The sequence below is a fragment of the Toxorhynchites rutilus genome, chromosome 2 (assembly GCF_029784135.1).
Source record: "Toxorhynchites rutilus septentrionalis strain SRP chromosome 2, ASM2978413v1, whole genome shotgun sequence".
Taxonomy (NCBI): Eukaryota; Metazoa; Arthropoda; class Insecta; order Diptera; family Culicidae; genus Toxorhynchites; species Toxorhynchites rutilus.
Window position 1 is genome coordinate 136,678,548 of NC_073745.1, and position 10,262 is coordinate 136,688,809.

At 39.0% G+C, this 10,262-nt stretch overlaps 1 non-coding gene across 1 annotated transcript; it reads left to right on the forward strand.

Moving 5' to 3' along the window:
• Window positions 1-5,175: 5,175 nt before the first annotated feature.
• On the forward strand, window positions 5,176-5,321 carry LOC129772315 (U4 spliceosomal RNA). The gene has a single exon (XR_008742597.1). It is a non-coding gene; the product is annotated as a U4 spliceosomal RNA (small nuclear RNA).
• Window positions 5,322-10,262: the final 4,941 nt, after the last annotated feature.

Below are 10,262 nucleotides of genomic sequence, written 5' to 3' on the forward strand. Positions count from 1 at the left end.
TCTCCTCCGGAACGCTGAATTTGTCCTCTGCGGAGAAGAACAACAGGCCCGGCAGCTGACGAAAGTCCGCTTTGACATAGGTTTCGTCGTCCATTACCAGGCAATGCGGCTTCGTCAGCATTTCGGTGTACAGCTTCCGGGCTCGCGTCTTCCCCACCATGTTTTGCCTTTCGTCGCGGTTAGGAGCCTTCTGAACCTTGTATGTACGCAGGCCCTCCCGCTGCTTGGTCCGCTGGACGAATGAACTTGACAAATTCAGCTTATTGGCGACATCCCGGACCGAACTTCTCGGATCACGTCTAAACTGCTTAACTACGCGCTTGTGATCTTTTTCACTGACGGAGCATCCATTTTTGCCGTTCTTCACCTTCCGGTCGATGGTTAGGTTCTCGAAGTATCGTTTTAGTACTCTGCTGACCGTGGATTGGACGATTCCCAGCATCTTACCGATGTCCCGATGTGACAACTCCGGATTCTCGAAATGAGTGCACAGAATTAATTCACGACGCTCTTTTACGTTCGACGACATTTTTCCAAATTTACGAAGAATTGACAGTGAAGCATGGCCAACGTGATCTATACACTCTTATCTGATTATAAGCGAAAGCTGAAGACATAATTCCTAAAAATTAAATTTCTACAGCGTTTTTTCCGTGATGCAATTTGATGTGACACACCCTTTATACGCATCATGTGATTGAAAGGAGCATTGTTTGCATAATTTGTTCTGGATGTTTTAGCTAGAAACAAATTGCGTGTTCTTAGTTGACGCCTAGGTACATAGAAATTTATTTTTTCTAGTAATTCAGCTGATTGTACTCGTTGCGAAATTATATCATTAACAAGAGAAAGCATTGCAAATTTACGGCGTTCTTTTAGTGCTTGGATGTTTATGAGCATGCAGCGTGCTTCATATGAAGGAAGTGGAAATGATGTCCAGTTCAACTTACGGAGTGCAAATAAGAGAAATTGTTCCTGGACTGACTCAATGCGTTCTTCATGTGCGACCATATACGGGTCCCAAACGATGTTACAGTGTTCCAGAATGGGCCTTACGTATGTGATATACAAAAGCTTGATTGTGTATGGGTCCTGGAAGTAATGTGAGAAGCGTTTGACAAAGCTTAACACACTATTTGCCTTATTTATTACAGAGTTGTAGTGTTCTATGAATGTGAGTTTACAGTCCAGGACGACGCCTAGATCTCTAACTATTTCACATTTCTCTACATTTTGATTTCCAAGACGTATTACAATATTTGGTACATGTTTTTTTCTGCTAAATGTAATGGAGTTGCATTTTTTTACATTTAGTTTTAGTAGATTTTTATTACACCAAGTATGGAATACATGTATTTCTTTTTGGAATGCTTCGATGTCGTTTTCATTACCAATTTCCGCGAAAAACGGAAAATTTTTCACGTCGCTAAAATCATGTAATTTTCGAGCGATTATTTCGATATAAAAATAAAAATGAAAGCTTCATGTCGTCTGCATACACAAGTACATTTATACGCTTGAGAACGAAGGAGATGTCATTAACGTACAGAATGAAAAGAAGAGGAGCAAGATGAGAGCCTTGTGGGACTCCCGAAGTGACTTTTACTGTATTTGAAGAGAGAATTTTGAAAATGAACAATTTGTTCACCATTTGTTAGATAAGAATTCAGCCAGTTTAAGAGTCCTTGTTCCATTCCAATTTTCTGCAATTTGAAGAGTAGTAATGGAATGTCGATGTGGTCAAATGCTTTACTGAAGTCAGTGTGAAGAGCTTCTACGTGTTTGCCATTTTCCATTGCATTCAGAATAAAAGTCACAAATGCCAACAGATTAGTTGCAGTTGAGCGGCCTTCGAAGAAGCTGTTATTCTATTCTTTACTTGTTGGAATTGCTTTACTTTTTCATTCACTATTGCTTCGAATAGTTTAGGAATGCAAGAGATAATGGCAATTCCACGATAATTACGTACGTCAGATTTAGCGCCTGATTTAAAGATAGGTACCAAAAAAGATTGTTTCCATTTTTCTGGGAATATTCCAGTTTGTAGTGACATATTGAAAATGCAATATAAGGGATGGGTGAGTTACTCAGCCAGTTTTTTCAGAAATATAGGTGCTATTCCGTCAGGCCCTGGTCCTTGAGTTCCATCTAATTTTCGTTAATGCATATTTCTTGTTGTGAAAGATAGTTTACCGACATGTCATTTGGATATTCAGGTAAAAATGAAAAGTAGTCCCGATCGCGATTTTCGTCGAAAAATGGAAGTATATACCACTTCCTGAAAGAAATATGCAAAGAGATTGCAAATTTCGTTCCGAAGAATTCCCTACATCTTCATCGAGATGCATCTGCGATGGAAAGTTATTACTTTTGAGCTTAGACTTTACGTAATTAAAGAATTTCTTCGGACATGATTTGACTTCTGTTTCGACCTTTCTATTATACTCTTCGTGTACACTTTTAATGGCAAAATTTAGTTCTTGGAAATATTCTGATATTCCAACAAATTTTGATATTATGTTATTCAGAATTTATGTGTATGAAGAATATGTACGGATAAGTTGACATCTCGTTCTCTGTTTAATAAAGTATGCCATTCTATGGCTTGTAGGCTACATTTGATTGCTTCAAAGTTCGTCTTGTTGTATTCCGGTACTTCTTCGTACTCCCAGTCGATGGGCAATTGTTTGTCATGTACAAAGATTGAGCATTCAATAGCTGTGTGAAATTTTTCATTTTTCCAAAGGGGAGTCGTCGGTGATGTTAGGTCTAAATAACAATTTTGGGAATTTTTTACGTGATTTATTTGATTAAGATCGAGATGTGCAATTTCGTCAAATATATAATGAAGGGTTTCATTTTCCCCGACGACTGGAAGTAGAATGTCATTATCGTCATTATCATTATCGTTATCGGGAATGAAGTCTACTTTATTTTGATTGAAGTCGCCATAGATATGCAATATCACTTCTGGCTCTAGTTTTTCTGTAATTCGATTTGCCGTTTGAAAAAATAATTCATACGACTTTTTATTTGCGTGTTTGGGTGGGAAATACACGGTAGCAAATATGTGTACTTCGCCAGCTATCGATAATTTTGCCCAAACATGTTAAAATTTTTCATGTTTTTCGGTTATAAGTTCTTCAGAAGTGAAATTTACATTAATGGCCTCCAGACTTCTTCTGAGATAACGATAAGTTGCGGTCGTGCCGGAATACATTAAAATTATTTCCAAAAATTTCTTCGCTTCTTACGCTTTCGTCCCAGCTAGTTTCAGTTGCAAGAATAACATTGAAAGAAGCGGGTAACATATTTTGATAAATTTCTTTCATTTTTGCTGGGCTTTTCATGCGATTGAAATTTTGACAATATTTAAAATTTCAGACGGATTCTGTTGAGAAGGCGAAGAAGTTTCCTTCAGACTAATTCTACTTACTTTACTAGGATATACTGTGTAAGATCATGCAGTTTTTTCAATAAAATAAACGGTGTATTTAATGAAAAATTCAAATTTTTTTTCTTTGAAACTCTATATAAAAAACACTTTTTTTCGCTGCACTAGAAATATTGTAAATCGCTGAAATAATCGGCATCGCTGCACTAAAAATATTGTTTTGATTTTTGCATAACCAAAATAGGGGCAAATGAACTGCAAAGTTTAAAGCCTCTTACAGCCAAAAAACAAGAAGAAGAAGCATATCCAAAAGAGGCGAATGAACTGAAAAGTTTAAAACCTTTATAATTCATCACGTTCGTTCGTTGCATAACCAATGGCGCAATAAAGTGGATTTGCAAGGCAGTGTTTTTGGGGTGAACGAACAGTGGAAACTAAATTGCCACCAACCTTTTCAACTGTTTCACTAGTTTTTTTTTCAAATGTAAATATGTGTTATTCCTCATGTAAGGATTATGTTCTCTGATGTTGGAGTCGATACGTTGCCTAGTTTCCACGTTCTTGTAATGGGTTAACGGCTGCAGCAACTATATTGCCACAAGCTTTTGACGTAGGACTTTTTCTTGCATTTCTATGCTGGAGCAAATGTTCAAAGTGTCGAAAACGAGAGCATTACGCAGAACCAACAAGGTTTTGAGCGTTAATATATTCTAAACAGCTGATCGAAATGGTATGATAAACACTTCATTCGAAAGATAAAATTATTGATCCAAAAACTTGTTTCAATATCTTTAAAGTTGCCTTAGAAATAGGCTATTGAAACCACATGAATCTGTATATAAGCGAGTGTCCGCTCGGAACTCCACTCAGTTTTGATTACACAACGATTGATGTACGATCGTTTGAATGTGTTCCCTAAAACAGATATCAAAACCATGGAGCCTGGGAAAATCGGCATTGCAAGATAGATGCAAGCTGCTGGTACTTTTGTACTTGCTTGCATTATTGCAGACCGGAATGAAACAACACAGACTTCGAAACCAAGGAGTTGGGGAAATCGGTATTGCAGATATATGCAAGCTAGCGGTTCTTTTATTATACCCTCGTGCAATTTTTCACTCCAGAATGCGTTTTGCTAACACGGGCTACAACAGCGGGTAAAAATACAACGTTTTGGCTCGGTTATTCAAGATTACATTGAAAGGTATCCCTTCATGTAGTCAGCTCACTGAGCTTCTACGCTACGCTTGATGATTATGCTAAATGTTGATAATCATTTGCTGTGATAACGTCGTTTGATTCAACAATCGACAACGTTCAACGTGCATGTCAAAATTAAAACTGAGTGCCTTAAGTTCATCAAATTGAGCAAATTTGCGGTATGACACTTGGGAGATGCAATAATGCAATATTTTGCAAGTCCACGATAAATGAATTAAATGACCAAGGCATCATGCCATACGTATAGACATAACGGTCGGTCAAACTTAGTCATTAGATTTACGTGCTACGAAAAAGTAATCAAATTGTCCTAAATTGGTATTGGTTTACAATTGAATTCGCAAAATGGTCTCATTCTTTCACTGGTTTAATCAATAATTCAATTAATACACACAAATGGTAGCTTTGCGCATTTTTTTTCTGTATTATAGTGATTTTCAACACTTTTGGCTGGTTCGTCACTTTTGCTTCCTTTTTTGGAAGAATATCGGGAGTGAGAATTGAACTCGTGATCTTGAGCGTGAGAGGTATGGATGTTACCACTACGCCAGATCGCCTCCAGCTTTGCGCATTGGCGATATTTTATCTAATGAGGTACATCCGAGGAACGATTATTGCTAGTGAAAAAAACACCGCATTCCTACGTCAACATTGCGGTTATATCATAGGTATAATCCATCCATAGTTTTTTCAACTGTTTCAATAGTTTGTTTTTTTTCAATAGTGAATATGTGTTATTCCTCATGTAAAGATTAGGTTCTCTGAAGTTGGAGTCGATTCGATGAATAGTTTCCACGGCCTTATGGAGGGGTTAAAGCTTGATTCAATTAGAATACAGATTCATAGTTGTGTCTCGGTAATGGTTAAATTTTATTTGAAAAAGCCGATAATTTATTGTTCTTTTCATAATATAATCTTCAAAATATTGAAAAAAATGTTCTGTTACATTCTTGATGAATTTCACTTTTCTTCGAATACCCTCCATCAATGTTTGGGATCTAACCTGTCGAAGAGAAGAGCGAATGCTCACGAGGCGCCCAATCGTAACCTTTGGAAATGCCTTTTTAAAAATTTCAAATAAACTCTCAACCTTAACAAGCACTGCATTTCCATTTCGGGAAACAAAAAAATCACACCCGTTTGAAATCAATGTGTTCCAATATTATAGAAATTCCGGCCTTAGCTCCTCTTATTTAGTGAATTCTTCCAAATACCTTAACTCGATCATTGATTCCGAAAATAGAGCTCTCACGTTCGTTTTCTAACCGAGCGACTTCTCAACAAGTTCCTTGAAGGCTGAGCTCTTGACCGTCGGATCCTTCTTAAGCTCGAAGAGCATTTCTCATTTCTGGGTACGTTTTCACCACATTCTCTCCCAGTTCTTTCAACTCCGGATCGGCTCGCACCGTAGGAGTGATGCATAAGTCACTTCTCCCTTCACCTCAACGTTCAACTCTACTTCGCTAGGACTACGTCTTTCATTTCTATACCGGGATGTTAAATCAATGTTTCGAAAACGAAAGCGTTACGCCGGAGACCGAGATTTTGAGCGTTAATAGTTCTTAAACAACTGAACAAAATAGTATGATAAACACTTCATTCGATAGATAAAATGTCTACGCGTTATATACTTGTTACTTTTTGATCCAAAAACTTGTTTCAATAGTCTTAAAATTGCTTCCAAAACAGGCTATTGAAATCACCAATCGGTATATAAGCGAGCGCCGTTCGTAAACCCACTCAGTTATAATTGAACAGTGATTGGAGCATGCTGTTTCTGTTGTGGTGAAGCTAACTTCGATTATCTTGAAAGCGCTGATGAACGGTGTCACCAAGAGCCTGTTTGTGCACCTTAGGCCAGAAGGGAATCCATCAGGAGGAGAGTGATGCCACGGTTCCGCTTGAAACATCGGAGCAACCGCCACACACACATACACGCGCGGAACTCTCGTTGCTATCATCGTAGCTGAAAAATAATCTGCCAGTTCCCCTGGGAATTGAAAATACATTCATGCGAAAGAGTTTATTTTCATGTTTTCTATCCATAGAACACTGCAACCAAATACATTTGGTTTTGTGATTTTTCAATCAATTAACAGAAAAGTTTCTGAATATTATTTTTCCCCATCAGTAGAAAATTTTCGTATCCAATATTGGATGCATAACATGAAAAACGGGAAATTTTTCACATCGCGAAACTCATGTATTTTTGAGCGATTATTTGCTTTCTACTCATATAATGCTGCGACCAAATACATTTCGTTTTGGATTTTTCAATCAAGTGCGATCAACGTAAGACCACGTCTTTCGGCAATTTATTACAGGTGCAATGAATCTTTAGTAATTCCCGCTCTAAGCGCACTGGCAAACGATGTTTACTCAACAATTTCTCAAACGAAAAATGGGTTTTGTGAGAAAGGATTAGCGAACGCAAAAACGACAAACGGGAGAAAGAGATGTTTGGAGGTTGAAAGGAAATTGGCAGAAAACATCTTCAATCTTCAATATCATACCACAGCCATAACATTTTTTCATGTTGAATTTATGCGATTAATAGTTACTAATATAGTTACTGATAGTTACATGATAGTTACTAATCAATCGCATTAATTCAACATGCACAAAATGTAGTGGCTGTGGTATGATATAGAATGTAACGTAAAGTGTCCGGATTCAAATACATTACTGTATACTTACTTCGATGTTATTCGTTTCTCTCTCAGGGTAAGCTACGAATATAATAAAGAGGGTGGGGTTTACATCCTATACTGTTATGGTTTATAAAATGACGCTTCCCTTGCTTTCGTTCATTTCTTACTCTACTCTCGCACCGTGAGGACTCGTTTGTTCGGAACCAAGAAGACAACTCGTTAGTCTTTCGGTAGTAAGGCACCACGAAAGCAGCTCGGATAAGCGCACCAGCCGCAGGACGTGTGAAGAAGCCACATCGCTATCGACCGGGAACTTTGCGTGAAATTCGTCGCTATCAGAAGTCGACCGAATTGCTGATCCGCAAGCTACCTTTGCAGCATTTGGTTCTTAGAATTGCTCAGAACTTCAAAACCGAATTGCGCTTCTAAAGTTCCGCGGTTATGACGCTGCAGGAGGTCTATTCGAAGATACCAATTTGTGTGCTATCCATGCAAAACGCGTCACATCATGCCCAAGGACATTCAGCTGGCCCGTCGTATCCGAGGAGAACATGCTATTAGCTTAGCATATAATCAACGGCCCTTTTCAGGGACACCAAATTTGATGGATTAGAGTTCAGAAGAGTTCATAATGAAGAAATTTGTGATAGTTTATGATATATAATTATTTGTGTACGAATGCCGCAATCGATAGTCGTTTCTAATTTGCGCTGGATATTTCCTCGGAGGACTCGATTCCTCCTTTGTACATTAAAAATCTCTTTCTGGCAGAACAAAGTTGTATGATAATCACATTATTCGAATGATAAAATGCAACAGTTTTCTGCCAATTTCCTTTCAACTTCCAACATCTCTTTTTCCCGTTTGTAGCTTTTCAATTCCATTTCTCCTCTGCAGTCGGACCATTTAGCGAAAACCGAGGTATCGATGAGTGCCATTGACTATGAATTTGATAGTGAAGAACACGATATGATATGGTGTAGTGGATATTAATGGGTGTGTCACATCAAATTGCATCACGGAAAAAACTCTGTAGAAATTTAATTTTTAGGAATTATATCTTCAGTTTTCGCTTATAATCAGATAAGAGTGTATGGATCACGTTGGCCATGCTTCACTGTCATTTTTTCGTAAATTTGGAAAAATGTCGTCGAACGAAAAAGAGCGTCGTGAATTAATCCTGCGCACTCATTTCGAGAATCCGGAGTTGTCACATCGGGACATCGGTAAGATGCTGGGAATCTTCCAATCCACGGTCAGCAGAGTACTAAAACGATACTTCGAGAACCTAACCATCGACCGGAAGGTGAAGAACGGCAAAAATGGATGCTCCGTCAGTGAAAAAGATCACAAGCGCGTAGTTAAGCAGTTTAGACGTGATCCGAGAAGTTCGGTCCGGGATGTCGCCAATAAGCTGAATTTGTCAAGTTCATTCGTCCAGCGGACCAAGCAGCGGGAGGGCCTGCGTACATACAAGGTTCCTAACCACGACGAAAGGCAAAACATGGTGGGGAAGACGCGAGTCCGGAAGCTGTACACCGAAATGCTGACGAAGCCGCATTGCCTGGTAATGGACGACGAAACCTACGTCAAAGCGGACTTTCGTCAGCTGCCGGGCCTGTTGTTCTTCTCCGCAGAGGACAAATTTAGCGTTCCGGAGGAGATTCGCAAGCAGAAACTATCCAAGTTTACAAAAAGGTACATGGTGTGGCAAGCGATCTGCTCTTGCGGAAAGCGGAGCGCCCCCTTCGTGATGACCGGCACGGTAAACGGGCAGGTTTACCTTAAGGAGTGCCTACAGAAGCGCTTACTACCACTATTGAAGCAGCACGAGGGCCCGACCATCTTCTGGCCGGATCTCGCTTCGTGCCACTATTCAAAGGACGTGTTGGAGTAGTACGAAGCCAACGGGGTCACCTTCGTGCCAAAGGAAATGAACCCGCCCAACGCGCCGGAGCTTCGCCCAATAGAGAAATATTGGACGATTATGAAGCAGGCCCTCCGGAAGAACCCAAAAGTTGTCAAATCGGAGGCGGACTTCAAGAGAAAATGGATTTCTGTTCAAAAAAAACTACAACCTGACGTTGTACAGAACCTTATGGACGGGGTAAAGAGGAAGGTGCGAGCATACGGGCTTGGGCTCGAAGTATGAATAAAAAGAAAATGCCAAAAGTTGTTTAATAGTTTTTATTTTACTGTCTAAAATTTTCAAAAGGATCGGTCTACTGGGCGAATTTCTACAGCGTTTTTTCCGTGATGCAATTTGATGTGACACACCCTTTATATTACATATCAATATTTGTTTACGAATGCTGCAATCGATCGTCGTTATTGGGAAGTTGGAAATGTTGGGAAGAAGGCCTTATTTTTACTGTGCAATTTGTAGGAGGAATCCATTCCTTCTCAAGTGTTAATAATCCTGTTCCGGATCAACGATTATTCCAGTTGTAGGGGCTTGGGGAGTGGGTACTATTTGCGCTGGGTATTTCCGAGGAGGAACCGATGCCCCCGTTGAGCGTTAATTCGAGTGTTAAATTAATTCTTCGGCTAAACGAAGTGGTATGTCTAAGAGATGAAATGTCTGCGATTTATATGCTTGTTACTTATTTGTTGCTAAGTCAACGTTAGTTCTACGTCCACTTTGCGGTATATCAAAGATATAACCCACTTCTAGTTTTTTTGTATGGGATTTTCTCTTTGTATCGGCGGTATCCATTTTCATCAAATCATGCATAGTGCATTTGAAGGAATCGAAAAATAAAACCCATAATACTGGGTAAAGCGCACTTGTTAGGAAATGATACAAAAAACGTAAAAACGTAAAAACGTAAACGTATTAAACGTGAAAACGAACGAATAATATTTTTATTGAGTGGATTGTAGAAAAAGCGCATCAACATAAACAACACAGTTTAACAGCTTGAAGCACAGACTAAAACACACATACCAACTTGTTGCCTCACTCGTCAACCCGAAAACTTTTTTTTAATTCCAGA